This window comes from Pteropus medius, unplaced genomic scaffold (assembly GCF_902729225.1).
Source record: "Pteropus medius unplaced genomic scaffold, Ma_sr-lr_union100, whole genome shotgun sequence".
Classification (NCBI taxonomy): Eukaryota; Metazoa; Chordata; class Mammalia; order Chiroptera; family Pteropodidae; genus Pteropus; species Pteropus medius.
The window spans coordinates 10,059,231-10,081,255 of record NW_024350924.1 but is presented as its reverse complement, the minus strand read 5'-3'; the positions used below and the strand labels follow the sequence as shown (position 1 = coordinate 10,081,255).

General features: G+C 45.5%; 1 protein-coding gene and 1 long non-coding RNA gene across 3 annotated transcripts in view; one reads left to right on the top strand and one right to left on the bottom strand.

The window, feature by feature from the left end:
• The window catches only part of BCL9 (BCL9 transcription coactivator), a 76,589-nt gene extending 60,103 nt beyond the window's left edge, over positions 1 to 16,486 (bottom strand). Inside the window, exon 1 of one of the 2 annotated variants that reach the window (XM_039841376.1) lies at positions 16,343 to 16,486. The gene's annotated coding sequence lies outside the window, so the exon portion shown is untranslated. Of the gene's footprint in view, positions 1 to 14,198; positions 14,533 to 16,342 lie in introns of those variants that run through there. The other variant, XM_039841375.1, reaches the window with a different exon arrangement.
• A 425-nt stretch (positions 16,487 to 16,911) lies between these two features.
• Positions 16,912 to 20,721, top strand: LOC120585138 (uncharacterized). Its single transcript, XR_005648249.1, has 2 exons — positions 16,912 to 17,195; positions 19,686 to 20,721. It is a non-coding gene; the product is annotated as an uncharacterized LOC120585138 (long non-coding RNA).
• The last annotated feature ends 1,304 nt before the right edge of the window (positions 20,722 to 22,025 follow it).

Below are 22,025 nucleotides of genomic sequence, written 5' to 3'. Positions count from 1 at the left end.
AGATGCCTATTTTTCACATTTTAATAGCTCTGAAATCAAGGTGAATTTTAACATTGGTGGCGTGCCATAGTTTAACTGGGAGTGGATTTTTTTCCATAGTGGCCCATAATGTAACGTGGGTCTTACAAAAATCAATTGCGACTTATATTCAAAGGAATATGTTAACATATAGTAAACAATTAGCATAATGCGTACACACGATGAGGGCTTAATACCATGTTAATACTATTTCATTCTTCCTTTTCTAGACAACAGCTTCATATCCTCTCGAGGAACTAGGAGGTCCTCAAGAATTCATCATTAAACTGGCCTACGGATTCTTAATATGGAAAATGAATGAGAAGGTTCACAGCAGATGCTATGGAGGGCTATTTCTATTCTACACACGCATACACACACACATTATGTATACACATATGTGTACGTATGTACATATGTATATTCCTTCCCATCCCATTTTCTGTGGTCATGTAAACGTTCTGTAATTTTCTAACTCTGCTTGCTCAGTATATTTTGGCCCAAACATTTCTCGAGCACACGGCTAAATGTTTTTGCCTGCTTTATCTTAGGAGAGAGGACATCCCTGCCATCACCAGTTCGCTACCCTCCGCTCTCAAACCAATCGGCTGCCGCAGAATGTCTTTGTCAAGTCTCATCTCCTTCAGGTCTGCCTTCTTTCCTCTTCTGGTGCTCCATTCAAGATTCTTTACTTTGTCACAAGACGCACATCATAAACTCAGCCCTGCAAGGATATATGAGTGAGGGAAAATTTTCTTGACCTGGCTGGTCCTGAACACAATCAGCGGAGAGGCTTTTTGTAGTCAGATATAATGGTTGTTAAGTGTGGATTTTTTTTCCCTCTTGTAAGAACATATCTAATCCTTTATAAAATGTCATCAAGCGCGTTGTCTCGCTGTTGTTTTGTGTTAGTGAGTTGCCCGGGTTAATTACCTATTACACAAAATCTACTTCTTCGTAGTTGCCTTACATTTAACTATTGAATGGTATACGTCATCTTATCTTGCAGCAATATTAGAAATGCGTTTGCTAACTCTTTCTCTCTCTCTCCCTAATCCGACTTTTGGATTGTCACTCAGGACCAGAAGATGTACAGTGGTAAACTCCAGTTTTGTGTTTTTGGTGGGTCAGTTAGTCAATGTTTATTGAGGGCCACTGTCACTGTGCTAGATTCTGGGACTAACTAAAAAGATAAAAGTTAAACCTTGGAGGCATTTATCTTCTAGGCTAGACATGGAACAGAAGCATACTGAGCAGGGGCTCTCTTAAGTGACCAGACACTTACTGATTAACCTGCGGTCTCCAACCCCTCTGTAAATGTGAAGACACAAGGCCCATGACATGCTGAGTGATCACAGCTAGTAGTGGCTCCTCCAGGATGCCTGCCCTCTGCAGCTCAACCGGCGCTGCTGTCTGCTCACCAGAAGTCAGTGCGTTTGTTCCCAAATCTATTGATGCTAATTCTTCCTATCTCTAGAATTACGCAATTTAAGTAAACTTAAGGTAATGAAATATGAGTGCAAAAGAGATCAGCTGTCTCTACAAGATCGAAGTTGAACGCTTAGAAAAGGCACATTAAATGTGAATCAGTAAAAAAAAAAAAAATCTGTACTGTCAGCCTAGGCGTGGGGGAGCCAACAGTGAAACACCGTTAAATCTAGAAAAATCTGATTGCCCCACAAAACTTTAAGATCTTGCTCCACTTCAAAGAAACCAAGACAGAATCATTGCGAAAACCTCAGAGGTGTGGCTTGTACAAGAAATAAGACACAGAACGCTCACGGGAGGCCCTACACTCCAAAAACAAGGGCTTGGCCCTATACCAAAACCTTGAGGGATGTTTTAAGTTGAAATAAAGGATTAAGGTATGATTCCATCATTTCATATGATTCCTGCTTTAACCCAACTTGTTCAGCTAAATCACCAGCTAGTAATTGAATAGGGTATAAGGGTTTCTACTGTTAACATAATAATGTGTTAAGAGATACAGAGTACTAAGGCAGACAAGATGCCTTCTCCTAGGGGAAGAGAGGGCTTAGCACAGGCACCAGGGTGAAGGTGAGTCCTGAGCTGTGTGCGGAAGGATAAGTAGGAGTTCCTGGAGAAATAAGGAAAGGCAGCCACTCCCCAGGAGAGGGATCGGTACAGTCACACAAGTCAGTTTCCTAGATTTTGTAAATCAGTTCCGAGGCAAGATAGTATAGGGTTGACTCTTTATTCTGCCATTACTACGTGTCCGGAAGAAAGCTATCTGTCTGTAGCTCAGTGTCTGAATCTGGAAGATGACGGCAACTGCATCTCAAAGGCTGTCGTGAAAATTACGGGAGATGACTTTTAGACAACCATGCATTAACAAAAACATATGCAAATCAGAATCTTAAGGCTTTCCGGGAGCAAGGGAATAGGCACATCACAGATGATTCTGGAGAGGAAGGAAATGTTGCACACCTCTTCTAAAAATCTCCTGCCATGAGCATAAGCAGTAGAAGATTCAAGAGGAGGGAAGGTGTGGTGTAAGCCCGCAGGTGCTGGGAGCATGTCCGCTCCTGAGACGGGGGAGCCCAATGGAAGGCAGGCGCTCTTACCCACCAGCAGTCATCATCATCCATCACAGCTCACCAAACACTTCCAATTAGCCCAGTTAGTTCTGCCAACGGACCCGTAAAATAAATATCACTATTATCTCCATTTTACAGATGACGGAACTGGGTCTCACAGAAGTTAAGCATATCACTCTGGGTCGAACAGGTGATAATCCAAGAGTAGGGTACAGAACACTGCTCACCTCATTCCAAATTCTGTGTGTTCCCCAACACCCCGGGCTGCCTTTCTCATGGGCCATTTAGCCCACAAACCCTAGGCTGTGGTGTCTTGTTCATCTGCTAAAACTTTCCATAGGACGGGACGCTACGACTAATAGCTAAAATGAAGGTCGGAGATTATCGGGGATTTCAATTATCCTGCCTATCTCTGACCTCCATTACCAAGGATAATCAGAAGCCAGCTCTAGCAATTTTCTGGAACTTTCATTAATTTTAAATAAATTTATACAATGTCATTTCTCCCCCCCACACACACACCGCCCCTTTATCCAAATTAAAATGTCCTTGTCTTTTCAGTTCCTCATTATAGGCAAATCCCTCGTATGTCTTAGAGACAGTCGGTTGTTTTTCTCTGAGTCCTTTGCGTTTCTGCTTTGTTTTCTCTGAAACGAGAGGATCCAATGCCGAATTCCGATTTGAAGGTGAAGTCATAACATCAATGTATATCATTAAAATGTTTTATTGTAATTACAGAAATAGTCAATGCCAAATTATGCGCACTCTATTATTTTCTGCATTATTCGTTATCCCATTCTCAAAGTTAATACAGCCTATTATATCTCATTCATTCTCCCCGACGGCCGTTGCACAGCGAGCAGCTGTCTCTATTGAGGATTCCACAATGAATCCGAGATCTCTTTCCTGGGCACTTACACGTAGAGTAATTCAGAGCCCATCAGTGAGTATGAGCTGTTTCAATTGTTCCTCCCAGCGTACATTAGCTTGCACTTGTCCACATACAATTTCAAAGAATCATAGATATTAGAGATGGAAAAGACCGGTTCGTTTCTCGAGCCTGCCCGCTCTGCCAGCAAAAGCACCGAAGGAAGTAATTCGATCAGTTCATGCTATTTTAATTACGCTTATTAATAATAATTACAATTACCGTTTATAGTATGTGGTTTCTTTCATCCTAAAATCAGTTAAGACACTTTTTTTTTTTTTAAAGCAACATTTATTTTCCAAAAGGGAGCTGGGGGCTCAGGCAGCAATACTCTCATACCCGAAGCCAGTCCAGTGAAGCCAAGAATTCAATTCGGTTTAATTCAATGAACATCTCTGAACAGGAAATGCTTGGAAGGCAGGAACCCTGTCTGGTGTGAGAAACTGAAGACATACCCTCTCGTTTATCACCTATTGAGGGGTTTGAGATCGTGAACACAGACAGCTATCACGATCATCCCAAGCACAGTACCAGAGAGCGTGTAGCAAGAACACGTTGGTTTTCTTTGAAACGAGAGGACCCAGTGCCAAATTCTGACTCTGAGGTGAAGTCGTAACATCAATGTATACCATTAGAATGTTTTATTATAATTACAGAAATAATCAATGCCAAATCATGGGGCTAGATCCGGGAATTAAGAAAGACTTTGTGAGGCAAGTGACATTTGAGCGAGGCCTTGGAGAAAAGATAAGCATAATGTCCAGTAATGGAGTTTGGGAAAGGGGAACTTGAGCAGAGAACCAAACAAAACGAAACGAGAGAGATCGTAGCTGGATGTCCACCTTACAGTGTTCAGATGAGTAAGGACACCCTCACTGTAGGTGGACGCAGTCCACATGCAGAAGATGTCTGCTTGGCTGTGGGAACTCAGTTTAACTAACAATCTGAAATAACAACCAGAACTCACAGACTACTAATCACGAATATACTTACGGGGACAAGACAGAGTGTTTTAAAGTAGGACTGTCTCAAAAAAAAAAATTCAGAAAGCCTGGGATTGTATAGAAAGAAAACTGGTAATTCCCAACTACAGACTAAAATCTCCGTTCAAAGTGTAGATGGATAAATGACCCACCTGCCAGCACCTCAGTACAACCTGACACCACACGATGCAGCCGAGAACTGACGCCGCTGTGCCATGTGGCCACCTGTGGGATTTGGAGGCCCTGCTGCATCGTCGGACCACTGTAGACCCCCAACTTACAATGCACAGAACAGAAGATTCCATTTTGTGTTCCCTTCAATAGACATATGTGTAAGTGTGGACCAGGAAACTGCCAAGACGTGGTTATGCTTAATAAGAGTAGATATTTCTTCACTTTTAGTCAAATAACCTAACCTTCGAAATACTATTATCTGTCATACATTACTGCAGTAGTTAGCTACGTTATACCACCCCTTATTAAACCATTGGTGTGAGGACAAAGGAAACTAGAAGGATTTCTAGTACTTTTATATCTATCCCCTCAAAGAGCATCCAAGTGTCATCTCCTAGATGGAGCCTTCCCCAGTCCCTTCTGCCTCCTCCGTTCTTTGATTCACTGTGATACGCTTTACAATGAGCAGTGTGAGCTTCTATCTCCCTCTACCAGAATGAAAGCACCCGAGAGGCAGGCATGCAGCCTTCCTCATTCACTTCCCAATGCCAAGCTCGTTTTCAATTGTCGGACACACACCAGACATTCAACACGTTTGTCGAATCGTTGCCTCAGGTCCGAGAGACCTTATTTTCACATACCTTAATTATTTTAATTTTTTTTCTTCGTACCCTTTCCGAAATTTGCCCTTGTCTGTCTAATCATGGCACCCAGAGGCGGATGCATCATAAACGTGTGCGTGCCTATTACTAACCTTCATTCGATCGGCCTTAAACAAAACCCGAATCTTGACTCAGTCCCATTCATTCTCATCAGATACGTGACTCTGGGAAACTCTGGAATCAGACTGACCTGCGTTCAGATAGACTTACACGCGAACTCTGATGGTCACTTACTGGTGGCATGACTTTGGGCAAGTTAAACTCTCTAGTCCTCAGTTTCCCCAACTATGTGATGAAGACATTAATAGCACCTGTCTTGGGTAAAATCAGCCAACACGTGACAGGGTTTAGCTCAGTGCTTTGCACATAGCAACTACAACTTGAGTATTATAACTGTATCCTATTCGTAAAGTAGAAATAACAATATAAGTCCTTCAGGAATATTATGAGGCATAAATGATACAACGAGCAAGATTTTACCCAACGCACAGGTTAAGTCACTATTTCTTTCCTTCCTGTGTGCTAGAATAATTGCTACAATTGACCCGAGGACCTACTACCTCCTAGGGAAAGTGTACCAGTCAGTTTAAATACATTACGCCATCCAAGCTAATTATTATAATAAGCTATTGGAATAACCATCATTATCCCTATCTTACAGATGAGTAAATTGAGTTTCAGAGATCATAAATAACCAGCCCGAAGTCACATCGCTAGTTTGGTTCCGGGAAGAAAGTATAGGCAGAAGCTCCCTAAGAAGCTTAGTATCCCTACTTCACCCTGGTTTCCAATTCCAGCATTTCGCTTGCTTTGGAAACCAGCCTCTGGGACCCATGTCAATACACTGTCGCTTTCACCACACACCTACTTTTGCTTTTTTAATAAAGGCAGGAAATGATGTCACTCAACAAAGAACTGACTCCAATACACAACCCCCTTCCAATTTCTTTCCTGGTTAGAAATTTGCTACTTGTTCCCATGGTCTTATCTCAGTTATACTAACTGTCATCCACAAAACAAGTTTAATTTTTAATAGTCTGGTTATCCTTAATCTCTCAGACTTCCATAATAAACTTATATTGGATATGACAAATGCAAACGGAAGAGAAGATGGTTCTACCAAATACACATGGGAGAGAGGATGATCTATCACAGTTTCTATGAAAAGACAATCCGGTCTCATACCAAGTGACAACCCCCTTTCCTTTGCCACAGCAAACTGGACTAGAGTTGTGCTTCTGACCCTTGGGTCACTCCAACCATGGGCTAGTTAGGGACCTACAAGACAGGGCAACGAAAAGATGAGTCGAGTTAACTGGATTCTTTCTTGGGAATCTGAATGAGGAAACTCTGACAGAAGGAAGCAATTATCAAGAAAAAAAGGGCAAATGAAAGACTATAAGGAAAGAAATCATGAAGGCAGCGGGGGTGAGAGGGTAGAAGTCTGGACACTGGGGTCTTGGTAAGGCCGAAAGGCAATGATTAGGTAGAAGCGAAAGCTCTGAGATTGAGGGAGGTTCCACAGAGGAAAGCTAGGTGAGCACGCCAGCGGGTAGCAAACGGAGCCCAGGTACAGCAAACACACACACAGCGAGAGAGCGAGGCTGGCCCGAGAGAAGAGGCCGTCTGTCCTCGGACTGCCCAGGGCCTGAAGCCTCGCGAGTTCTGATCTCAGTTCTGTGAGCATCCTCAACTACGAATGCCCCTTTTCCTGAGGAGACTGCAGTGAGTCAGTTCTCTGCAACCAGAAGGTCCTTTTCTAGAAGGTCCAGCATCCTTTTCTAGAAGGTCCTAGAAGGTTCAAACCTGTTTTAGAAGACGAAAATAAAATGGAATTGTCCCTTCCTTCGTTTCGGAGGAGCCACAGTTGCAGATTCCTGGAAGTCGGTCATTCGCCTGCGTTTCTGCTGATCGCCCACACTGCCCAAAGGTCTCTATTTTCTCTGCTTCTGAGATGAACGTCTCCTCTTCAGCTCCCACCGAAACACCCAGACAAACGTCACCAACTCATTTATCATCTGTGATTCTTTGACCAAAGACATAAACTCTTACAGAAGCACGAGGTCCAAGCATGAAAAATATGACAAACAAGCTGGAGGGGGGGAAGATGCATACATAAGCAAGTATACGAAATACTTGGCTGTGAATGAGTAACCTATAACTCCGCAAAGAGGGGAGAAGAGCACATACCCTCACATAAAAAATTCCCTTCTTTCAAACGTGGAACATAGAGTTGTATCGTTTACGTATATTACCTGGTCTTCTTTTCGTGTTAAGCGAAATGTGTAAATGAGCTCTATTTCCACGTGAACTGTCTATTCATTCAACAACAGTTATTGATCACGGGCTCTGTTTCGCCCTGCACTAGGCCTTAGGAATACAAAAAGTAAAGGCAGTCCCAACCCTCAAGGGGGCCGCAGCCCAGAGCGAGAGTCCGTATCACTCTGTGTGATGAGTCGCATCAGGGCAGGGCCAGCCCAAGAGCAGCGGAGCTGAGGTAGGGTGGTTTGGGTCTAAGAAGCTTTCCAGAAGAAATGCCCAGGATGAGACTCGCGGGAGCACTGAGAGCTAGTTGGCTTGGAAAAGAAGCAGGAGGGTATTCCAGGCAGACGAAGCAGTCTGGGCAACGGCAGAGGAGCTCCAATCCTGCATTCTTAAGACTATTATTGCCTTAGACGCCTCAGAATGTCACAGATATCTATACAATAAATCACCAATCCAGGCATCCTTACAACTAGTATGCCCTTGACCTGCATTCAAAAAGACCTGTAGCAAAATTTTTCTCCTCAAACATACCGACTACGCAAGCCCCAAGGATAATAGGAAACCCAATAAATCTAGTATTAGACAAAACAAAGCTACCTCAAAGTTCATGAGTTTCTCTTCTCAGTAAATGATGGCTTGGCTTCTTTCAACTGTCGTTACTGTTAATTTTAAGTTTCTGTATTCATTTTTCAAGAAAAAGAATGATTATGGTTTTCACGGAAATGGGTAAAGCTCTCCGAAGCTTTAGATTAGAGGCATTTTGAGTCTTTAAGTGAATAGCATAAAAATACTTTTGATGATTACGTAGGTCACTAAAAATGAGAGTGGCGACAATAATATATAGAACACGCTTTTGTTTTCCTTTATAGATTAGCATTCATCAATAATCGCACATACCACGTATTTCTACAGAGGGTATTCTTGCATTTTAAAAAGCTTGCTGGTGTACTATTTCCCAAACGTAATTCTGTTTTCCCATCTTTAAAGTCAGTAATAGATTTCTCTTATGTATCTACTTCTTAGGATTATTATAAAGTTAAGCAAGATATCCAACAGTAGGAATTTTAAGCAACCAAGAATAATGGAACAAATATAAGTCAAAAAATTATTATATATGGTCTTCAAAATTCCCTTCCCAAGTTAAAAAGTAATTATATTTTATATGCTTTTTTTTTCAGATACAAATAAGACCAATTCAGAGAGAGTCAGTGGTTTACCGATTGTCAAAACAGCCTTGAACTGGCCTCCCTTGACCTAAGCAAGATGATATTATTAAAACATGGTAGAAGAAATTACTCTGAGATTCTAAAAACCACATTAAGAGCTACCGTGTAAAATTTTTTAATGATATCTTTGCAGAGGTTTAACCAATTTCAAATGAATAGTGCTTGGAATTACTCATAGAAAACATGATTAATGAAAATATCTATCACTTTGTACCCGCTCTTGGCCACATTTCAGAAGTAGTTTATTACTCACATCCTAAAGGTATATATGTCAATATCATCATCATCATCATCATCATCATCATCATCATCATCATATCAGCAAGTCTTCAGCACTATCCTTCAGGAGTTGCGTATAAAGATTGCCAAAAGTCCTGTCATCCCCAAAAGCATAGTTAAACACACAGCCTGTATCATCAGCACCACAGTTGCTTAAACTGGTTCCTTGCAACCTCAGAACAATACGTAAGCATAATACAAAAAAGGAACAGCACGATTTCTATGAAAAATCAGTGAGAATGGTGAAGCTAAGAGATGTACCCAGTGCCCGTCCATTTTAAATTCATACTTATTATACAGGAAGACATGCATTCAAAACAGCCTATTCTTTTGAAAATGGTTCTTTCGTCTCCTTGCACATGTGCCTGCGTGCTGACTGGCAAATTTTCTAAAACTCCATAAATTAAAATCCCACTTTTTCCTATTGCGCTTTTTGCTTCAAAACATCAGTGTGGTTTGGATATACAGGAATGAACCCCATATACACACAAAACTACATTTCCCCTTGGGCAACCACAGTTCTTGAATTGGGCCCTGTATAGGCTGACCAACAAAGACCAGATTCCAGGAAGATCCTATTCATAGAATCAGAGAAGTACTGAATAACAGAGCCAACAGGAAATTTAAGAGATGATTTAGCCCAATCCCTTCATTCTAAGAGGTCGAGCGAAGTAGAATGGGGAGTCCCAGGTCAGAGGCTGGCAAAACCCAAACCAGAAACTGGTCCGATGTGCTTTGTAAAAAACATGTAATTATTAAATTAGAATTGGGACTCTCTCTCTCTCTTTTTTTTTTTTTTTTTTGATCAAAATGCTAAATCATAGTCTTTAAATAAAAGGGCAAAACTAAGGCATGTCAACACAGTACTTCTGACCCGAGTGTCACGGTGATGGTGTCACTTCCTTGCTTCTCATCTCTTGAAGAGACTGGCCTAACAGGGAAGTTTGATTGGCTACCCATCTCATCCCTTATTTTCTTGTGAGCCCTCGAGCGATTACATAACCTAAGTCAAATATAACAGAAGGATAATAATATTACTTAATTCACAGAGCTATTATCAGAGAGGACTAAGCAGATATCACTTTAAAGTGCATTAAAATGTCCAGGCTTGAAAGAAATGGAGAAAGCTTCCGTTTTCCATCTTATGTCTCTTGCAGGAAAAAAAAAACCAAAAAACCAAAAAAAAACCCCACCAAATTTCCTTCAATAAAACTACATGCAAAAGCAGTGTTTGTAACTGAGGAATTTTGGCCACGTGGCCCGTCCTTTCGGGTTCTGTCTTCGCTAGGACTAGAGGCTCCAACACTTGTACTTATACATAGGACCCACACGTCCCACTTTTTAAATGTTATCACAGTCTTCATTTGCATTCTCCTTGAGTTAAGGTGGCCTGGGTCCCGGCTGTCCCGCTGCCCAGCTCTGTTCAACCTTCTCCTGCCCCCGGCTGAATTCTCGTTTAACTTACTTTTGAACTCCCAGACTACTAGTCCCTCTCTGGGTTACTCTTGCAAGAGACTCAGATCCCACCTCACAGGCAACTCCCCTGTAACACATGGGGAGGGGGCGTGTCGGAAGTGATCAAAGACTTGCAAATGAAGTCAGACAGCCCAAAAGAGAAGGCAGGGGCCACAGGTGCCAAATGCAGATGGGTGGCAAGCTCTGGATGAAGTCGTTGCTACAACGTGGGCCGGCTACTGCACTGCCTGACAACGTGGGGTGTACAGAAATGACTCTTATTCTGCTCATCGCACGACTTAACCGCACAACCTGTGTGGGTTCCCAAAGTCTAGGCAGCAAACCTGTGATTTATGTGTGGGTGGGCATGTCTGTCTTCCTTTTAAACTACTAAATTAATTAAAAAAAAAAAAGACGATTGACACCACCGAAGGCGACACCTCTGCGTACGAGGAAAAGACAATGTCGGAGACAGTGACACAAGCGTTAACACAAATCCGGCTCCCAAAAAAATGACTGGCATTTCAACCTTACATTCTCTCCAAGAAAGACCACAAATGGAGGTGGGGGGAGGGGAGAGGAGAAGGAGGTTCTTCTACCTTTGACCTCATGGAACCAGTACGATTTTAATCACGCAACCCAAATGGGGCCTGTCGAAGAAGTTTTTCAAAAGTTTTTTTCATGGGCAAAGCGATTTATTTCATCGCACCATTGTCTTTGGAATTTCAAGATGACAGCCATAATGGCGGCGTGTCCTGCAGCTATGCGTTTAGTCCAACTGGACGAAGTAAGGACCAAGTAAAGTGAGACCGAAGCCACACTGACTGCAGGTTAACAGCGCACAGAGGCCACAACCAACACGAATCACCCGGAGAATGTTCTACAGGCCGCTCTCGATGAGTGTGGACTTCTTCAATCGTGCAAGTGTAAAGGGTTAGCGGACAGTGTTTGTGTCTGTTGTACTGAGTGAAGAGAGAGGGGGCTGAGGAGGGAATTTGCTGCCGTGTTTGGAAACACTGGGCTGCGTGAGCAAGGATGCTCTGTGGAATGGAAGTTGGCGAGGCCAAGAACTCAGCCTCAGAGAGACGAGGAGAGTCTAGTTACAACCTCCAGGTCAATTACTTACACAGCCTTATGCCCTGCATGACAGTATCTATCGTGCAGTTCGATATATACTGTCAATATTATTAGTACAAATTCGTTAAAGCGTGCGGTTAATGTTGATTTATGCCACCAAGACTGCAAGCTCCCTGAGAACAAGGGCATATCTGCCTTGTTCTCCCTGCATCTTCAGCACCCAGTAAGGTCCCTGGTGCATAGTAAGTGCCCCCAAAATAGGGGTAGAATAAACAACTGAATGCATGAATGAATTTATGCAAATTCATGCTGTGATGCGTGTGTTTGCCATGTCTGTGCCATGGGCAGGGCTGAGTGTGCTGCTATAAATCCAGCACAGAGAGCAGAACTCCAAAAGGTGCCCGTCCGTGGCTGGCCCGAGGGCTGGGGGTGCAAAATCGAGCGTGGAGGCCAGGGAAGGGTGGGAGGCGTGGCGACCCTCAGGGCACCCTGAACCCTATGGTGCGCAGCTTCCTCCAGCACCCTCAGACCATTGCTGATGTTCCCTGGGCTTCAGTGTCCCCACTTAAAACTTGATAAATAACCTTCCTTTCCCCTTGCGGTTCGGAAAGTCTAACATTTTCGGAAGCTGCCTGGACCCCGAAATCTTGCCAGAACCAAGAGTTCAGATGCTAAGATCTTCTGTTTACAAAGTCAAAAACAATTAAGTTTTAAAATAGGAAATTCTGTTCTATTCCGATGAAACATTATATGGGGGGTCGGGGGAGGGGGGCTTCTTGCCAGATCCGGGTCAGTTAAAAATCTCTCCTTCATCGTTTCCCACGCCCACAGTCAGGTCTTCCAGGCCTGTGTGGGAAGAGCAGACACGTTTGCGACCAGAGCTGGCACTTGGTGCTTGGCTTCGATCTCTAGCTGTCACAGAGAGTCAGTCCGATAAACACCTGCAGTTCGGATGGAAGGAGGCATAGCCTCCCAGACTTTTCCGGATTTTTTTTTTTTTTTTTTTTTTGGACAAGTGGCAGAGTCACAGAAAACCTAGAATCAGGTAAGAACGCGAAATTCCCCCAGAGAATTGAAGCAACCACTGTAGAAGAACAGAAAGGAAGGACACGATTCCAGAAAACAAGCAGACATTTTTTTTTCCCTAAAAATTTTTTTTTAAAGATGACTATTAGGCACTGGTTTTAGTCCTCGACTCTCATCTCTCAAGATGTCGCTTTAAAAAGCAAAAGGTTTTATCCACAAAACCACCAGTGAGTAAACAGCCTTCACATTCTTACCCTCACGCGCACAGTGAAGTATTTACTCTCTGATAAACAGCAATTGTAAATAAATCTCATTTAATCTGTAAAAGCCACAATAAAAATCTTTAATCTCCAAGGTAGAGTTTATAAATGTGACTGCACACCCTGCCAAGCGCCAGGAAACAGAGGGTCTTGAATAAACTACCAAAACATGAGAGGCACGTTTTCTCTCTCAAGCATCTCACATTGACCTCCTTTAAAAAATAATAATAATAATAATAGGTACAAGGGAGGAGGAAAGGGGAAAACCCAACCCCTCCCACCCCATTCTCTGTACAAATCGGCCAATAAATCTCGGGAAAAGACACAAGAGAAAAAGACAGAAGCCAACAGGTGGAAAAAGGCTTTTTGTCTCCTTAGAAATGGTCCACCACTTGATCTGTGTCCCCGGTCTATTTGTCTCAGGGTGTCTTTAATGACGGTTTTATTATCATGACGGTGATGATCAAGAATAATGATAACCCTTGCACTTTACGCTTCCCCGGCCCCCGTAGCGGGAAGCTGGCTCTCCCCACGCGTTTTGGACAGAACGAAGGGTCCCCCTTCGTCGCAGCCCAGGGAGGCAGGGCAGCAGCCCCCGGCCAGCTCTCCGGGTTTCGCAGACGGGGAAACCGAGGCCCGGGGCGCCCCCGCTCCAGTCCTGGGCAGGACCCCCCCCCCGAGGCAGCCCCGAGACGGGAAAAGTTTCCGGCTTGTCGCGGCGCAGTTCCCGCGCCCGCCTCGTCGCCCGCCGCGCCGCCGCGCCCGGGAGTCGGGGCGCGGGCGCCGAGGGCTGGGGTGCCTCCCCTTCAGGACCGGGCGCGCCAGGGCAGCGCGTGGAAGTCCGTGCACACGCGCGCACACGCGCACACACGCGCGCAGACCCACGGGCACACTCGCGCACACAAAGCTCCGAGCATCCTCCGCCCGGCCGGCCCGCCAGGCCTCCCGGGGCTCGGGCCGGGGCCGCCCCAACCGGGGCTCTGCCCTGCTCCCCGTTCTCTTCCAGGCTCCCCATCCTTCCCCCCACCCCGCGCCCCGCCCCGCGCGCCCTCCACCCTCCGCCCCCCCCACTCCACCCCGCTTCTCCCCCACCAACCCACAGGCGCAGATCGTGCTCCCGGGGTTCCCTGGAAAGAGGGCCAGCCCCAGCCCCGAGCGCCCCGCGGACTCCCAGGGCCCAGGCAAGAGCCACCCCGCGCTCCTCCCGGGCGGCGCAGGAATGAGACCCCCGCCTCCAGGCGCGGCGGACGAGCCTGCCACAGGAGGAGGAATTGTTAGGGCTCTTACCTTTTTTATGAGGAGAAATTCTGGAGAATCATTTCAGAAACTGAGGGGGGAAAGTGATTGAAGACAAAAAAGACCCTTTTCCTGCAATCCCCGGCCTCCTGGTATCAAGACACTAGGACAACATCAAAGCAACTTAGGGGGAACACTTTAGGGGCCTATTGTCTGCTCTGGTCTGATCTGTTTTTCTTCTGACTCCCCCTCTTGCTGCGGTGACACTTGGTACGGCCCAGGCATTCATGCCAAGTAGCTTTCACACATGGAAGCTTGTCTCAAGCAATTGCTGACAAGCCACAAACAAGACATTCTCCCTCCCTGCTCTGCACCCCTGCTCCCCCTCCACCTTTTCCTCCTCCCTCCCTTGTCCCCCCTCCTCCTTTCTTCAGATGCAAAAACTAAAACTCTCAGTGACAGGCTCGCAGGCTTGGCCTAGCTGCCTTTTTGCCACACTTTCTCTCTCTCTCTCTCTCTCTCTCTCTCTCTCTCTCTCTCTCCTGGCTGCACTCTCTCTCTCTCTCTCTCTCTCTCTCTCTCTCTCTCTCTCTCACTCACACGCAAGCCAGCTAGTTGCTGCTGCACTGGTGGAGTTAAGAGACAGGAAAAAGCCTAAGCTGGGTTGGGGGCAGGGAGAGCGAGCGAGCGGGAGAGAGAGCCGCCTCCTGTCTCCTGGTAAAATGGCAGAAGAGAGGTGAGCCCTTTGGAGAAACAGCCCTGGCCACACACGTGCGCACACATACACACACTGGGCGGCAGTCTGAGCGCCAGGACCAGCGAAAAATGACTCCACAAAGGAAAAAGCCACGTCCCACCAGCCTGAGATCCGGGGAGTGGGGAGACAGGAGAGCGGGCGGACCCCGTCCTGGGGATTGTGCTGCACGTTTAGGTGGTTTCCTTCTTTAGTGAAAAATATGTTCCCCCCAAATCTAGGCTTTCTTCGCTGCATAATTGAGCCTAGACCTGAGCGACCGGTTAAAATAAAACCACGAAACCTGTAAATGTGCGAGCAAACTTAACGGCGGGTTCAACTTGTACCCAGGATATTTTTTAAGTGGATCTTTTCTGTCTCTCTCTCTCTCTCTCTTTTTTTCAAGCAGAAACCCTGGAGTGAACTGTGACATGTGATGCTAAAGTTACTGATTACCAGGCTGCTGGGTAATGGAGGGTGGGCACTGCTTGGGTTGGAGGGAGGAGCCTCCGTGAGCTGTTTTCTAGGAATGAGGGGGGAATGAGGTAGGATAATGAATATGGCAAGAAGCAAGCAGGAATTTGATTGGTGTGGAGGGAGGAGGAAGGTGGGGGTGTAAAGGAGGGAAGAGAAAGAGAAAAAAAACACACACTGCATTAAAAAGGAAGAAGAAAAATGGAAGCCCAGAGATTGAAACATGCGGAGTAAATGAGATGGCAGAGGAAGACATAAAATGTGAGCGAAAAAGCACAAAGGACGCGGAAATTTGCAGATGGCACGGAATCGGGAGGGCCAGTTGAGATGGAAAACGACAGGATGATTATGTGACATTCGTATTCTCACCGTGTCGTGGGGTCAGAGACCTGACAAGGACTCCTCTGCCTAGACCAGGGTGGGTACCCCTCTCGGGGCACGATCGGAACGGAAGCTCGGCTCCTCACTGGAGCTGAACCAGTTCTGTGTTTCGGCACCGAGGTGGCTTCTACTCCCGATCCTCAGAATCTTCCTCTACAAAATGCACATCGCTCGCTCCTCGGTAGGGTTGCAATAAAGAATAAATTATGACTCTTTACATTCGATACTAGCAAAATGGTCTGCCGCTACCTACAACTCGCCCCCTCAGACACGTCCTTGTTTCTGCTCCCTCTTCTCCTCAGTTTGCTCTCTGGCATGGCCGACTCCTAGAGCCGTTGGCCCCGACGACACCCATCAACGATGGCAGAGGCGGTGACGGTGATGATAATACCAGTCACTTCTGATCGAGTATTCACTTGAGTCTCAGCATTTTCCCGAGCGGCTATACCGTTAGGTCATGTCTATGAAGACCAACTTCATTTACAGGGGATCAAAAAAGGAGGCACAGAGAGGTTAAGGAACTGACTTGAAGTCCCACAGCAAGATAGAAGCGGAGCTGAAATCAGATTCGGATCCGCTTGATGCCAAAGGCCCAGCATTTACTCACCACTTTAAGCCCTCTGACCCGAGTAGCCCCGCTTCTCCATGGCACCCCAAGACCAGTTAGCCATCACTGCGCTCCGGGGCTGGGTTTAGATCCTCTCACTTTGAGCCGCGGGAACGTCTAACCTCCCCTCGACAGGCTACTGACTCACCATCCACTTCTAAGTGGCGGTGACTCACTATACACAATGATGCCTCCAGACAAGAATGCATGAAGGGTCAACTTAACCTCTAAAGACTGCACAATTTACAGATTGCCGGGCGATGGATGAAAAGGACTAGGAAGCTTTCCCTTCCTTAAAAATATTCAAAAAGCGAACTAAAAACACCCGCGGGTGTTGATGATGATGATGGTGGCAACGGCCGACATTCGTTACGCACGTATATACGTTATACAGCCCCACGAGGCATCAACCATTATTGCTCCCATCTTCTAGGTGAAGAAACTTAGACACAGAGGCTCAATAAAGGTGCGAAGTTCGCTCAGCCGCGAGGCCAAGCGCTGGCTGAGACGAGGCCCCAGGCAGCCGCCTCTCCAGAGGCCAGGGAGCGAAAAGGGTGGTTCCTCCAAATGCTCAATGAAAACAGAGGGAGACAAGAAGAATCCTAATGTTTTTACATGTGTGGTTGAATCTCGTGACATCTCTCATGAGTAGCTAAGCATGTGCCAAGGTCCCCGAATAGCCCCGATTTTACAAATCCTCCGGGACAGAGAATCCCCGGCTCTGGGTCAGGACACGTTGGTAGAAACACACGCCGGACTATTTTGCTTGTAGCACTGATGGCTTCCACCTGCCAACGCCAAAGAGAAAAAACATCCGAGTGGATAAGTGAGCAAGGTCGACGCGTGAGTGTTTGTAAGTTTATTCTACAAGACTTCCGAATGCTAAGCATAGAGTGTAGACGAAAATGTCCCCGATTTGGGGGCAGAAACCTGGATTATTCCAGGGCTGATTCTGTCACTCACCAGTGTGTGAACCCGACCCTGCTGTCTGAGCTTTGCTCCTCCAGTTATAAAACGAACTAATGACATTAGCTCTAGAACCCTCTCTGGCACTAAAATGCTATTATCCTAATAATTGTTCAGTTGATGAGGAAAAGATGAAAAGCCAAGGTAGCGGAGATGTGTTTGGGTGCATGTGTGCTGCGGGCACGTAAGGGGACAGAACAAGAAAGACCTTCATTGGGCTGGTCTATCCATATTACGGCAAATCGCTTCCCAAGTACCTTCTACATAATAACTATCTTTTCTCTTTATTTTGTTTCGCTGCTGGGATTCCTACCAATTACGAATTCACTTGCATTAGTAATATTCTTATTAAAATGCAAACACCTCCGGAGGGAATATGGAAAGTCAGCCTCTCACACTTTAGTGTGAATTATTTCATTAGGCTACTTTCCTCCAAACACTTAGTTCTTCTCAAATAGCCATTTAGATGAGAGGGTGAGGTGGAAAGACTAGGGGAAGCAGGTAGATGGTTTTCGAACTTTGAAGACTCTTGCGTAAGGCAGGCGTGGTTGGGGGTTACTTAGAGAAAGAGAACATACGGGGGGCACTAGGAGAAGGTGAAGACATACTAAACGCAAATAGTCTGCTTCAAAATTTTATCTGGAGCAAGCCTGGAATTCAAGGAAGAAGGACCCTGGCTTCACCTTCACTTTCTTCCCCCCCACCACCACCCCCATTCCTTGCATCTAGCACGTGATAGGTTCCTATGGGGTCTTTGGGCTGAAGTTCCATTTAAACTATGGTTTTTATGAAGGAAAAACACTCAGCTTTCCAAACATTCAACTTGAAAATGAGTGTTAAGAACCCCAGCCCATTCATACTTTGTTATCTATCTACCCGTATGTATTTACCTAGGGGAAAAATATATATATATATGGGAGTCAGACGAAAGAGGCTTCTCTCTCCTTCACATTTCTGGAAGGCGAATTGTCTGACATAAAGGAAAATCAAGAAACAAGTTTCAAGATCTACCAAGATAAAGCAGCGATGCGAAGGCGGGCAAGGTTAGAACTCACCTCATCTGAAAATAGCCCCGTCTTCTAATAATAAATAAATTACATAAAAATATAGCCACCCCACAATGACCGAAAGGCAGGGTGAAGTTACTGGGTTCAGGAATGAAAAGATCTGAGTTCCAGCATCGGTGTGCTCATAAGCTTAATGAACTTGGCCAAGTCCTTTAACCTTTAGGAGCCAGTTTTATGGTACTTCCCACGATACCACGAAGCAATGAGTTACCATGTCGATGAGCTTTATAAAGAGTAAAACACTATACAGACTTTAGCTGGTGACATATACTAGGATGTCGTCAGAATAAGCACTATGTGCCAGGCATGCTCTTTACATGCTCTTTACATCCACTATGTCATTAAATCCTCCAACTCACCCTATAAGAAGAACACTACTACAGGGAGATAATATTACATGGTGTTTGTGTCCTTGGGCTCTAGAGTCAGGCAGACAGGGCATTGAGGGACAAGCTCTGCCACTCTGTGATTTTGGACAAATTACTCGACCTTTCTGAGTTTCAATTTCTTCATTTGTAAAATGAGAATATTAATAGTACCTTCCTCGCGGGATTATTTTGAGGAAGAAATGCGAGAATGAACGCATGTGACATAATTAGCACAGTGCCCATCGCATAAAAAGCAATCGACAAATGTTAGATGTCATATTTGTTCTCATTTTACAGACTTCGTGACATTAGCTGCTTTGCCCAAGGTCACACAGTTCACAAATGTGAGGGTCCCGAACCTGGTTCTGTTTGACCCAAAGCCCCTGCTCTCGACTGCTCTTTTATATTGTCTATCTTGCCATTGAATTTTCTGAACCACAGATAATTGAAAGCATATACTAATTGCATCCTCATCTGTTTTACCTATATCAGGCTCCTCTTGAGTGGTTTGTCTGTAAATATCAACACTCAAGGAAAATATTTTCCATACAGAGCTGCTTAGAGAAATGACGTCGCCATTTAAAAATACTACTCGACATGATCCCTCAAAATAATCCGGAGCAGAATTCAAGCATCTCAGAACAGCACTGTGACAAACTCACGTTTTAGCATTTAAAAATCATTAGTTTAAATTCCATCTTTTCTCAGCTAAGTTTCAGGTCACTAAAGTGGCCAAAAGCTACAGTACAGGAGAAAGACGACAGAATCATCTAGGTGATCCACAAATTGGAATGTGCTTCCCCGCCAAGCTTTAAGAGATGGGTAGAGTATTGAGAACTACCGTTTTTACATGCCAAAATATAGATATATATATATAAATAATAGATTCACGTTACTGAACCATTTTGTAAAGCCGTTATTTTATCTTTTTTCTTTTTCCAGGCAACTTTCTGAAAATGCTCTAGTGATTGTGAGACTTGTGAGCGCCTTCAGAGGAGCCCGAATGAATGATAAAAGATAGTCAGAGATTCGCTTGAGTTCATGTGCATCCGATTCATATTTGTAACTGTTATTTAAGTGGGTGACCAATGATCATTGGAGTTCTACGCACTTTGCGAGGAGACGTGGCACGTGTGAGGGAGACGCGGTACACTCACGCACAGTCCCCTTGACCTACTGAGCAAGCACCCCGACTATGAAAGTCTTAGAGTGTCTAATATGATCAAAGGACAACTGGCATTTTAGTGGGACAGAGAAGCCACTGTGTCCTGTCTCCCCTCTCTCTTCCATCCAGGATGTGGAAGGAAGCTTAAAAGACCCCGAGAAAGGCCACAGAATCCACGTCAGCCGAGGCCAGGAAGGCATAAACTAGAACACTCTGCCTCTCCTTCCCTGAGATCTGCTTCTGCCTGAAGCTTACAGCTCATCGGAGCAGAAAGAGGCAGCAGAGCCACCCGTGGGAGCGACTGGTTTTGGTAAACAATGAGCCAGCTTCCCCGAGGGAGCAGATCAGAGGAGATGTAATCAACAATGGAGAGACACTCTCAGCAGTTACGGGGGACAGCCAGGGAAGGACTGCCTCTCCTGACTGACCTTGGTGGCTGCAGTGGCTGAGCTGCCCCTGCCTTGGTTACTGCGCAGAGGGATTCAGGTCCCATCTGGTCCACCGGGCTGCGCCCAGGCCTGCTTGGAAGCTGACATAGGTGGCAGCTACCTAGGCTGCCGGGCACAGCCACGTCCTTTTCTGCTCAGACTGGCCTTGAGCTCGCTTCGGGCCGACGCTGAGAGGGGCGCATGTAAAAGGATTCCTTCCTAGCCGGGCTTCCAGAGTTCAAGTTGTTCCTCTCTGCAGAACTGGAAGGAGGTAATTGCTCCGCATCTATTAAAGCTGCATTCGCGGTGCATCTGGACCTGAGGTCATCTGACCTCTGAAAACCTGGAATGGAAATAGCGCCATTACCTGAGCCAAAGAAAATTTTAATAAAAAAAAACCGAAGCCAGAAAAGGAAATTTATCTTTTATGCCACCTGTCTTTTGCCGAGCAGTGGAATGTGTACCTTTTAGGAAGATGAAAGATGCATGAAAGACTGACTGGAAGGCGGTGTTTTCAATTCAATCCAACAAGCATTTGCTATTATTACCTGTTGTGTGCGAAACACCGTGAGGACCGGGGACACCAAAACGAGTGAGACTGTCCCCGTTCTAAAAGAACATGCTGTCTAGATGGTGGAAAAGAGAGAGGTGCCCACAAGGAACCGCGAAACGAGCCATCAGGACATGAATGAGGCCAGCGGGTACCATGGGCATCTTGAGGTGCTTGCCCGATACCTTCCCTCCGTTCCTGGAGAATAAGCCCCGGACTAGGCTCTCAGACAGGCCTCGGCGCTGACGCGGATCCCATGCCGCCAGCTCTTCTGGCCATCGAGATTCTCTCTCCCAGAAATTTAGAAGGAGGACTCACAGAAGCCATTTGATCTCTACTAGCCCTTGAATTGAGAGGATGCTGAGAAAAAAAAAAATAACTAATGAAATTAAGCTACTCAAAGAGATGGAGAGGAGAATCCACGGAGAGAAGAGAGAAGGGAAGACAAGGCAGAGGAGAGGAGAGATGGAGGGAGGTTCTTGGTTGTCTGCTTTCCAAACCATGGCTCCAGCCCCTGTGGACGCTTCCTAAATACAGATTCCTTAAGATCTTCTCGATTCTAAACATGCCCCCCCCACCTCCCCAGGCTGGTTCTAACGGGTTCCTTTTCCTTGCACCCGATAGAGTGATAGGGAAGCTCAGTTGCCAAGCACGTCGAATAAATGGACCTCCCGAGTTTGAGGGCCTAGCAGGGATTCCGGTGGGGGAGAGCACCGTACGCAGCACCATGAGTATCAGAGGAGGGAACGGCAGTCATTTCTTTAGGGGAATTTTGGAACGGCGTCGCAGAGGACATGGCATGTGACCCAAACCCTGAGAAAGATTTTAACAAATTTGGCGAGATAATACATTTCAAGCCGAGGAAAAGGTACTTCCGACCGAGAAGGCAGAAAGGTTGCATTAAGATATTACTTTACTCCTCACTGCCTCTCTAATTTTCACCGTGCTCCCTGTGACCCGCGGGCCAAAGCCAGCCTGTTGTGGTTTTGTACAATACAGCCCACGATCTAAGAACGGTTTCTATGGTTTTATGTACTGGTTGGAAAAAAAAAAATCAAAAGAAGAAGAAGAATATTTCGTGAGATGTGAAAATTATGTGAAATTCACATTTTGGTCTCCATAAATAAAGTTTTATTGGA